Source organism: Populus nigra, chromosome 1, assembly GCF_951802175.1.
Source record: "Populus nigra chromosome 1, ddPopNigr1.1, whole genome shotgun sequence".
Taxonomy (NCBI): Eukaryota; Viridiplantae; Streptophyta; class Magnoliopsida; order Malpighiales; family Salicaceae; genus Populus; species Populus nigra.
The window spans coordinates 28,169,100-28,182,200 of NC_084852.1; positions in this window are offsets into that span (position 1 = coordinate 28,169,100).

Here is a 13,101-nt window from a genome sequence, read left to right on the forward strand (position 1 = left end):
TTCAACTATTGCCAAGAAAGGTTTGATATGTCTTTAAGGACCTAATCTAAATTAGAATGTTAGATTAAGTAATATGAAAGGCTATACAAGAAGCATATAATGCTGAAAAGTGAGCTTAGTGAAGCAAAAGCCAAAGGAAAAGTTGTTAGGGTCTTTAAAACTGATTCGGATAATAAGAGAAATAAGATTAACATATTAGAGAAAAAGCTCGACAAAGAAAAGGCCAAGGCAAAACATTCAGAAGAAAAGAACGGATTGCTCAAGTACCATAACCAGATGATTGACACCAACAATAATCAATTGAATATGAACAACATGTTACTCTTAAAGAAGATGAGAAATAAGGATGAGCAGATTGACCAAGGCTCTATCTATGCCAGAAGAATCCACCACAATGTTTGGCAGGTTGGAAGAGATATCCATCGATATCAACAAAGCATGGCTGAGACTAATGCTTTTCTTAGGGACATAGAAAACAAAGGCTTTGCTTTTCTTCATGTAAACGATGATGATGATGAGTAAACTAGCTTTCAAATATAAAAGTTTTCATCAAGTATTAATGAAAGGGTTTAGACTTTAGACTTAACCTTTTAAGCAATATCTCTTTGTAAAGATGTATTTTTATTAAGCATTGGCTCAGATTAAACTCTCTCGACAACTATGAAAGGACTATAACCCTATTTATTTATACAAGAATGGTGGCCATATATCAGCTTGGGGTATAGCTAATTTATATCCAACATACATCATCATGCATAATCATACATCAATATGTTTATGAATTATGAAATGTGCATAGATCTAACAATAGAGTGATCCTATGAGGTTAATGTCTCTAATAGTCCCAAACAAGATAAATGAATTGTCTGGGAGGAAAGATTGAGGATTGTTAAGGGATTTGACACCTATGACCTAGTTAAAACAGCTGAGATATGCTTGGTGCCAAATGTAGTGGTGCCCAAGAATTTTAGGGTGCTGAAATTTTTCAAGTTAAGGATATGACCAATATTTCAATAACCCTAAAAATTTTAATTTTTAAAAATTAATAGTTAATATTCTAATATAAATATTGGATCTACCAGTAGATTGGTATTTAAGTATTAAGAATTGACTAGAAAATTTCAGAATTATTTTGGATATTCATCAATTTTAATTGATAGTATTTTCACCACAATATATGAGGTGTGAAAAACACTTTCACCTTCCACGATAAGTGAACCATGACAGAGCACCGACATGACTTCTTCCTATAAGAATTTACCTAGGCATACGATCCCATAATAAATTTGAAATGCCAAATTTATTCACGAGCATAAATCTTCATTTTGATTCATAAACGAACCATCAGTTACGAACCTATTAACACCTTTAAATCATGTCTAGACCATATAATTCAGCTTACCTCAAGTAAAATATGCTAAGGGGGCTCATATCTATCCTAACTACAATTAGTTCTTTACCTTGAAATTTCAAATAAGACCAGTCAACCTGGGTCTTCTAATAACCATGAACCAAACAACTAGGTGGAAACTCCTTGATCTCGACGTCGCAACACCGTGCGCGCACGTGCAACATCTTACTTAGGTAATTGGGATTGAGAGTTTCTTACAATAATAATTTAGAAAAAAAATAATAAATATTATCTCTGAAGGCAAGTCTTCATTGTACCTCCTGTTTTGGAAGTGTAGAAATTCACTCCAAAATTATCCTAAATACATATTTATTTTTATATTTCTTTCTTTATCTTTTTTTATCAAATATATTTTTATTTCTATTGTTTTTATTTTTTATATCTCATGACAGTAGCCAAATACTATCTGAATATACAAAGTGGTACACTCTTATAAGAGTTAGGAGCAATGTCATGAACTCATAAGAGCCACTTCTAAAAAGAGGAAAAATATAATGTTTCATACCCTACATCTAAGTATTATGGAAAGAATGAATAAGATTTTAAAAAAAAAACTGATTAATGAATCCATGTGTAACAAGGAATATTCTTTTTAGACGGTGGGTACAGGGTGCCTAACTCAATGCTGAACTTATTGTCGCAAAAGTTGTTTAGTTGCATACCAACCTTTTCTCGAGTTTGGGTCATTACAATTCAGTTTGGGTCATTACAATTCCTTTTTGTATATAGGTATATTGACCATTCATTTTACTTTATTCAATCTTCTCAAATTTCACAAAAATGATGAAAAGTCAAATAAAAGTTTGATTCCTACTTTATAAGTGAAATCAAGTGTGAGACTGATAATGAAAATTAAATATAATATCTTCCTACATAGAAGGTAGGAATAAGAAAAAAAAAAGAATTGTAATGATATTTGTTTTAAAAAATGATATATTACAAAAACTATTAAAGGAGAAAGAGGTTTTATTGTGTTCCTAAAAACAAATCACTATTCATTGAAATAGTGATTTGACGATATTGTTCCTGGCCATGAAAAACTTTAGACTAGTCACTGTGAGCAATGTCAAAGAACCATTTCAACCCAATATCTTAAGCTGTTAGGTGAGGTCCTAAGATATGATTTATATTATTCTCTAACACACACCCTCAAGTGAAAGCCCTTTGGGCTTGAAACTTGCACAGGCCCACGTTACCTTGTGCTTAATTTTTATCAAATAAATGAGGATGGTGAGGTTCGAACTCGTGACCGTTTGGTCATCAAGACTCTGATACCATGTCAAAGAATCATCTCAACCCAATAGCTTAAGTTGTTAGGTGAGGTCCTAAGATATGATTTATATTATTTTCTAACAAGCAAAGTGATCTTTTCACCATAATACAATTATCTTTAACAATTTTTGCAGGATTAGTTGAGTAGTTTTATTATCATTTACATAGTAAAAGTTTTGAATTAATCTTTAAATCAAAATAACATATATGTTTAACTTGGGGATATTTTTATCTTTTCTTATTTGTTTGCAAAGTAAATTATCAAAACTATCCTCGGAAGCCAAAAATAAATAAACTAGCATGCAAGGACATTTATGTATTTTTCACTTTGGTTTTCTAAGCATAATTGATTGATAAAGGGTCAAATACATCTTTTATTAGATATATAATATTATTTAAATAATTAATTAGAAGGCTCACAGGAGCTCAAGAAAAATTATGATGGCGGGTGTGGTGACTTTGTGTGGCTAATTGATGGCTTCTAAGGTGACGATAGAATTCTTTCGGTGGCCCCTACCTCACCAGACTACTTGTGTAACTTCATTGCCTCAGCTTTGTTATCAACTATCATTTTTTTTTCTTTTCTCTTTCATCCATGAAAATCACACCAAAAAATTCAAAGCAACCCTTCAATTTTTTTTTTATCTAGGTTTGGTCTATGTATTTTTTATTAATATTTATTTTTTTAAAATAATTTCTAAAATAAAAAATTCAATTTCATCCTTTATGAATTTTTTTTATCTATCAGATTTGGTCCCTATTATTTTAATTACCATTTGTTTTATTTAAGATGGTTTTAAATTTTTGTTCTTACAATTTCATCATCCTTGTTTTTTTTTTTTATAAAATTTGATCTTTATTTTTTCAATTGCTATTTTTTTACATTGAGATTTTCTGTATATTGATTTTTTTACGATTCCATCCTTTAACATTAAATATGAGTTAAACCGGGTTGACTCATATTTTTTCCAATGCTTTTTTAATTAATTTTTATTTTTATTTTTATCGTTCAACATTGGGTTGTTTGATAATTGAGTTTAATGATTTTATTCAGTTTTCTTACGAACACGGTTACCCTGGCATTGCGACTGGTTCAAAGATTTTGTATCTTGACCTAGACGGGTTTGGATCAAGTTTTTCCAACCTTTTTTTAATTATTTTTTTTTAATTTTCATCCTACAATATTTTATTTGCTAGAGATTGAGCTTTGATGTTTTCCTTTTTATTTTATTTTTTATGAAGTTATCATGTTCTCATTTGATTTATTATGAATTGGTCTTTAAATTTTTTTTCTCTGCTTTTCTTTCTATGAGATTATCTCAATTTTGTACTCATGGTCATGTAATTTTCGAATTAATTTGGTTTAACTGGGATTTATTTATTGTTTTTTAATTATTTTTATAGTTTCATCTTTTAATATTGAGTTTTTTATACTTTAAATGGGCTCGAGTCAAGGTTTTTTTTATCAATTTATTTATTATTATTAAGCTTTTTATTTATATTAATTAAACCAATAATTCAACTTCCAATCGCGCCTCCTCCTCGACCAATGTCATTATTTTTGCTGTCAATGATGATGATGCAATTTCTTTTCTTAATATTACTACATCTATCATCATAATTAATGTTTTTTAAGAAATTATTATTGTTGTACTATTATCAATATTAACACTATGCTACCACCACTTTTTTAATTAGTATTTTTATTTTATTTTAAAAAACTGATGTTGAAAATTCTTGATTTCATTCTTTCAAACATAATATTAAAATTAAAACGTCACTATGATTCATTATCTTTTATTTCAATTCCTTGGTTTTCAATCCAAAATTTTCGTTCATGAAATCCAAACGGGAGCTAAATTCTCGAGGCAACATATTGGATATATAGTTGTAACTTAGCTATACGTACATTTTTGGAAACGCTTGATCTAAGAAATAAACAGAGAGGAGGAAACTGCTGAACCCCTCTGCCTCTTGCCCTTTGGTTTTTAGTGCACTCCTATCATAGTACACCTTAATTTCGTCTGCTTCAAGAAATTTCATGGCATAAATCAGTATCATAGTCCTATAGTTTTTATGATTATTATTACAAAGAAGAGGCTGCAACACAAAATTTCCTAGAAAAGATGGATTTTTTCTGCCAGTTCAACTATATGTGCATCCGCTATTCCAAATAACATAAATACATACCCGTACTCTAATGAATTTCAACCAATATATATGTACTGCATAAATGGGGAAAAGGGTGTGGATCGGTGCCGGGAATTCTACGTCTCCTTCGAGTGTCAAAGACGTCCAAAAGGGTATCCTATGCTTACAGTGTACATGCAGACAAATAAATGGAGAGGGGAACTGACATGACAGGTGAAGAGAGAGAGGAGGAGGAGACACTGTGTTTCATGGGATTCTCAGGAAGCAGGTTCAAGGAGCTTGGTTAACATTTATAGCTTTGTGTATAAATATTAATATCACCTAAAAACACAATCGCATGACCTGTAGCACATAAATAATTTGTAAAAAAGAAAAAGAAATTATAAACACGTGGATTGTCTGATGATTTTCCTTTGCCAACATAGTTTTATGATTTCTTTGCTGAAAACAAGAATCATATATTATCTTAAGCTATATATATATATATTCACGTACATGATGTTGAAACATAAAGTATGAGATGAATATGATGACATCAATTCAAACTACCACTAATTCACAGTCATTCATTGATATGAGGAAATAATATAGCCTAAATTATATTTGATAAAGTCACATGTATAAATATTGTTCACCTCCCTCGATACTCCTCACTTTTAATGTTAATTTTGTTTATTGGAAAGTTTTTTTTTTAATTTTTCTTAACTTTAGAATAATATATATTATAAAAAGTCTTTCTCTCTAGCTTGCTGATTCTTTTTTTTTAATTTGATATATATATATATATATATATATATATATATATATATATGAATGTTATATATTAATATAATGTATTGATAACCCTACTAGAAAATTGGAAAAATATAACGGAAATGCCGATGAAAATATGCCGTCATTGTTTTCCAACGAAAATTACGATGGAAAATTTCCATCAGTATTGATGACATGTAAAATTATTGGTGGAAATTTTATTGAAAATTTTAAATTGAATTAAAACCCGACAAAAACCTGAGAGTCTCTCTCCTTTCTTTATTTTTTGTTCTTCATTTACCTATATTTGGCCTAGCAGCATCATAGCGGTCACCCTTCCCAACTTACAAATCAGGCATCACCTCTTCTATACTCATTCTAGATTTATTTTTTTGTCAAAGTTTAAAATTAATGTACTTATTTTGAGATTTAGCTATCATTATGAAAATAATAGTGCTTAAGTGAATTATTTATGGTTCCTAGGCTTATAATTGGGAAAAACACCTCTTGTAAATCAATCGTGGAGGAGAGACTAACCAATAATGCAATTTTAAGGAGTTAACCACCTAGCTAGAAGGGGAAAAAAGGATATTAATGATAAGGGTTCACTGGATCTTTTTGAGAGAAAAAAAGAGTTTGATTCTGCTGTAAATTTCATTTGTTATTCTTTAAAAAAATTGGTGGCTTGAACATTTTTGAGTTATATGTTACTAGATTAGCAAAGTTATTTTCTGGTGTGAACTTACTTTGTACAATGTCTTTATGTTTTTATATGAAAAGGAAAGTTTTGCACTTTGTTTTGCTTTTTTCATTTTGCTTGCTATCATTGATTGAATACTTTAAATTCATATAATCAAACTATAAGGTAAGTTATTTTTTTTTGTATTGGTTGCCTCGGTTGAATTTCCCTAATTGCAAACTAGTAAGTATGTAGATTTTATATGCTTGAATAGTCATGGTGTTATGATGTGTCTTTCTAAGCTTGGATAGTCATGGTTTTATGATATGATATTGTTTATCTTAAAAAGCTTGTTTAATTTTTCATATTAAAATTGAAAGTTCAATTACCAATTAGGCTAAGTTTTGTATGTTCCTTTTTTAACTTCTAAATATTGGTTAGTTTTGAGTGTGATTTTGTAATTTAGGTGCATTAGAATTGAAGAAATGACGAGTAATTTAATATGTATCAATTATTATATTTTGTCAAATTTATGATTAAGTTAGAAATTTAGGGATATTTGACTTTTTATGAATTGATAATAATTAGGGTATTATTTATTGATGATAATAATATATAATTAAATTGAGTTACCCTTTGATGTTGGTATATGCCAATGTGTTTGTTTTGAACAAAATATTATTTAATTTATAGGAAAAACAACTTGGGCGCGAACTCCAATAAAGTTATATGAGGAAACTCTTATAAAGAAAAGGGGATATGGGAAATAAAGAAAAACTTTATCGATACAAGAGCGAAAATCTTTGTTGTAAGTCTTTTATTAGGTATCATTGCCTTGATAATGTTTATTTACATGAATAATATGAAATGTAATTGAATTTAGCTATTTTACTTCTTTTTGTTTTGTTTTAGAGGAGACATATAATGCCAACATGGCTACAAAATTTAGCGAAGACACTTCAACCCATCATCCTCATGACCCTCAACTGTGGTTGGATGCTGCTAAAATTCATAGACCTGATAGGAATAAGGTTTATGGTATGCTTATGGCATCAGCTTGAGAAATGAGGGCGTGCCGAACTATTTCAATTGTAGTCACACCATATTTTAGACCAAGCATGCTTTGCAGAACTTTGATGAGCTTGTTTAAAAAAAGATTTAGAAACATTTGTTTGTTGAGATGCAGAATATTAGAGCATGAATGATAAAAGATCTCATAGAAGAAATGAGGGTAGAAATGAGAGTAGAACTCTCAAACAAGAAACTAGGATATATTAGGCTCAAATGAGTGCATATATAAGTTTACCTTTTCCTTTCCTTTCTAGACCTTTTCCTTCTCCTCCTAGACCTTTTGGTTTAAGATCTTAGGAATTTTAATATGTTGTTCATATATATAATTTTTTAAAAATTAATTTTATATGGAATACTGTTTATCTTCTTGTTGTGAGCTATTTAAATGTAATGTGAGATTTATATAGTACATTTTGTTCTCAATATGTGTTTTTGTTGTGGTTTATTATGGTTGTGGTTTATTGTGAATTGTGGTTGTGATTTATTGATTTATTATAGTGGTTGTTGTTGTTGTGTGATTAAATAAGAATTTTAGGCTTGAGGATCATAACAACTAACAAGAGTAAAAAAAAAAACAATTGAAAACGCCGATAGAATTGGCAACGAGAACTTTCTATTAGTGATTTCATTGTCGATGAAGTTTTCGATGGAAAATGGTGGTAAAGTTTTATTTTTTGATGAGAATATTTTGCTAGTATTTTATATTGCGGAAGAAAATAAAAACCCTAACGAGATATTGTTCAACGATGTGTTTCCATCGGCAATGCAAAATACCAAAAGAATTTAGCCTAAACGCTAACGAAATATTCCATCAGAATTTTTTAATTTTTTGATAGTGTAAAAAGTGTATATCCGTGTATAATATTTAAGAAAATTATATATTAGGATATATCAATATATAATATCTAAACATCATATTAATTTAATATATTAATGTATATAATTTATATTTAAAATGTTTTAATTTATATAAAATTGATAGAAAATATGTTATGAAATTCAACTTCTTGTTATATCATACAAATTTTATAGAGTGTTTTAGTTATTAATTTTTCAATTTATATTAAATATCATAAAAAAATATCTTCCTACTCAATTTTTTATAATCAAGTGTTGGGAAATAATCTATTTTCCTAGAGTACGTTTTTTATGAGATTCATTTTAAAAAGAAAACGGAACCTTGATTGTTAGTTAGGGTAATGGAACTATCGCTAATTCTTGTGCTTTTCCCAGCCGGGTAAAGATAGATAGCCAGTAAAAAAAAGCCACGACAGAGAGTGTAAGAAACGACGAGTAAATACAAAAGAAGGGGGTGCCAATTGTAGTAGACATGTATATAATATATAATTAATTTTCAAAAGATAAGAAGGAAATATCCCTTCAACAATACAAATTGTCAGAAGACTTGTGAAGTCTCTCTCTCCAAACTTCTTCCGTTGCAAGTTTCGATACACTCCCATGTCAGAAGATCACATAAACCAGAGAGATCTACCAAAGCTTCTACAATCTGCACCACAAGGTCATGAACAAGGAGGGGGGGAGCTCGGGCTTCAGGCTAGTGATGATCAAGAAGAGTGCAGAACAGTGCCAGCCTCTAGTGACCACAAGATACCAACCATTCAAAGCTGCCCGCCAACACCACCCTCTATTGACCAGGCTGTTGATGATCAAGAAGAGTGCAGAACACCAACCTCTAGTGACCACAAGATACCGACCATTCGAAGTTGCCCACCAACACCAAGAAAGAAGGTGCAAGTTTTTGCGCATAAGAGAAAAATTCCAGAGTTTTTCGAGGCTACAAACAAAGATGAGGTAGAATCGTTTTTTCGATCAAGCTTTGAGATACCTAGTCGTGTCAATCAATCTCGTCCCATGAAAAGAAGATGCAGAAGTTATTAATTAAGATTTTAATTCTGTACTGTCTTAAATCTCCTCATATATGTGTATATATTATGTTGCCAGATTTTCCAAATTTTCATGAATGAATTATAAGTACTGCGTATCTAGCCAAAAATACCTAATTATATACATAATACATGGGATCTCACAGAGATAAGAATGAATCGCCCATGATGTGATATAAATAAAATATCAGTCACTGTTTAATTAATGATCATCTTGTCATTAAAACAGTAATTTTTTCTCTCTTTAATTAGCTACTCTCGTAGTACAGTACGATCTTCATGTTTCTTTCAGAACAAAATTGCGTGTTAATTTGTTTTGTTCAGCAATGCTTTTTTTTTTCCCGGATAAGTGCAAACGAAAAGGCAAAAAGGAAGACAGAGAGAACTAAGGACTGCAGCATGGACGTTATGTATTTTCCTGATGAAGATCGAAGGTCATGCCAGCCAAGAGAATGAAGCTTCGGTGTGCATTTGGCATTGTGCGGTGGCTTTTTTAGTTTTGGTTTGCCAAAAAAAAAGCTATAAATTATAGTTTTTCTAAATCAAAATTAGGTGAACCACACCGCACGATATATATAAATAAACAAAGCCTTAACTCTTTCTACTCAATATCCTTCAAAGCATAGTAATTTCTTCAAGATATTATCTTGCTCTTGGATGAAGTGGATGTTGAATCTGCAAAACTAGGAAGTCCTCTCTCACTCACTTTACAGAACCCCTATAATCATAAGTCAGCAAGGGTGGAAGAATTATATTGATGTCTAAAGAGAGGAGATGATCAAATGTGGATGTGGAGGTGTAGGAAGCTGGATTCCTTCACCTATAGGTATTGTCTATATTTATTAATGTCAAGAGCTTGAATGCTTGAATGTTGCTGTGGAAGGGCATTACGACCTGCTGCTCCAGAGTAGATCTGTGTGCCTGAGCCAGGAAGCGCCGCGTGTTTGTTCTCGGCCTGCTGCTCCAGAGGAGATCTGTGTGCTAGGCATGTTCGAACATGGCTCGACCGGACCGCTGACTAAGAATATCTCCCGGGGGTGCAGTCCGAACTGGAAAGGAGGGAGCAGGCCACAAATACAAAAATATATGCCTGCCTATAATTGGATGCCTACTTTTTGATTGCGCACTACTGACTGGTTCAATGCCATGGTTATTCTGTCAGTGATATAAAATATATTTTTTCTATTTTTTAATATTAATATATTAAAATAATTTAAAATTTAAAATTTAATAACGATAAATTTAATCGAAATATATATTTCTATTTCTATAACCAGCGTACCCGCCTAGTAATACAATAAATACTATCAGTATTATAACCAGCATCGATTTTATTATAATAATTACCACTACCATCATTATTTTTATTACTAATTTCATAATTTTATTTTATTTTATTACCATTATAGAGTGTTTTTACTTTAACATGTGCATATGTAGACATTCAAATAAAAAAACAATACGTACAAAAAAAAGGACATGCACTCAGTTAGAAATAAAATGATGAATGAATGTGGCATTCAAGTATATCAATTTAACAAGAACGTCAATATCTAATTAATAGGCAATAATATTAATATACATTAATCAAGGTCTTTTTTTATTTTGATCCTTAATAATATTTTGATTTATTTTAGATTTTTTTAAAAATAATTTATCATTCAACATTGATTTACTGTTGATGAGGCTGCAAAAATCACAGGAAATATTTTAGAAGAAATTATTCTTAAAGACCCATGTAGATCATTTATAATGTGTTCTATAACCTTCACTTTCAGACTGTATTGGCTTCCTCTTTAAAGGATATCTTTAGGGGTTGTAAATCTTCTCTTAAATAAATACTTGCACAGAGTCTCTTAGATATCCCTAAGGGGTATTGTTGGGGGACTCTCCAAATATCAAGTTAGTACGAGATTTTTTGTGTGATAAAAAGACATTAATGAAGGTATTAATGAGCTTTAATGAAGATAGAGAAGGAGAAGAAGAAGATGTAGATGTAATGGAAGAAAAGAAGGAATGTATTTATGTCTAAAAGCATAAGGTTTCAAACCTTTTTTCAGTATACTCAAGCTTCCTTTTATATTACCTAGCTTAACTTACTTCATACTATATGTAAAGAGTAGAGATGTAATCTCGTAATAGTAAAATAATGTTATTCTATTATTCATGCCATCACATCTCATTAATATAAGCATGAACTACTTGTTCGTAATTAATGGGATGTGATGGGTATTATAATCACTAACCTAGACCCAGAGTAAGGGAGGCTTAGAGTGGGATTACTTTTTAACTATACGCTAAACCCAAGAGTATTCGGGTTCAGTTATACGCTGAACCCAAGTGTATTTGGGTTCAGCTGTAGATTGAACCCAAGAAGAGTTGGGTTTAGCTATACGTTAAACCTAATTGTGGTTAGGTTCAATTGTAGACTAAACTCAAGAGAAGTTGGATTCAGTTGTATGATGAACCCAGGTGTACTTGGGTTCAGCTTATACTCTGAACCCAGTTGTGATTGGGTTCAACTGTAGGATGAACTCAAGAGAAGTTGGGCGTGGATGCGTCATGACCCAACTTAAAGTTGAGCGCGGGTGTACTCCGACCCAATACAAAATTGGGTGTGGAGAAAACATAACCTTATTTTGGGTTATGACTTTCGTGTGATGGCCTTTAAACGTGGGGGTTTTTTAGAAAACCATGACCTATGAACTGTGTATTAAACTTTATAATTTGTTTTGATTTACTTTTTATGGGGTTATTAAAATTTCATAACTCATATCGTGAGTTTTGAGGGTTAGCTAGGTTGAATCAAGTTTTTTTTTTTGTTCTTTTTTAATTGAATATTTTGTTTCAATTTCATCATTCAACATTGTGTTAATTGGAAATTAGACTTTATTTTTTTTCTATGGAGTTATCATAGTTTTTTTATTTGGATTTGATAGTTTAAACCAGATTAGCTCGAGTTATTTTTTTCCCTTTTTTATTTGATTTTCTTTTTCAATTTCATCATTTACTATTGGGTTGAATAGAAATTGAACTTTTTATTTTTTTTTTATTTTTTTCGATGGAGTTACCATGGTTTTCTAATACGGATTTGACAAATTAATCTAGATTGGCTCGATTTATTTTTGTCCTTTTTTTATTTAATTTTCTTTTTCAATATCATCATTCAACATTGGGTTAATTGGGAATTGAGCTTCATAATTTTTTTTATTTGTTTTCTACATAGTTATCCTGGTTTCCTGATCTAGGTTTGGCGGTTTAACTCAGATTGACTCGAGTTATTTTTTTTGTCATTTTTTTTAATTTTTTTTAATTTAATCTTTCAACATTGGGTTGATTATGAATTCAGTTTCATAACTTTTTTTTTTATTTTTTTTCTATAAAGTTATCATTATTTTATGACTCGAGCCGCGAGTTGACTTTTAGTTGACTTGGGTTTTTTTTCTTTTTTTAGTTGAATTTTTTTCAATTTTATCCTTCAATATTGGGTTGATCAAGAATCAAGCTTTATAATTTGTTTTGGTTTGTAGCATGGTCTCATGACTAGAATGGTTTCTTGTGTCCTTTTTAATTTATCTTTTTTTTTTAATTTTATCATTGGGTTGATTGAGAATTGAGTTTTATAATTTATTTTGATTTGATTTCTATAGAATTATTTCAATCTCATGATTTAGGTTTGACAGATTAATTTAAATTGATTCGGCTTAATTTTTTTAGTTGAATTTTATTTTTAATATTGAACTGATTGAAAATTAATTTCAATAATTATTTTTTATTTTAAACAAAGCCTTATTTCTTTCTAGTCAATATCCTTCAATGGATAGTAATTTCTTCAAGATATTATCTTGCTCTTATTGGAT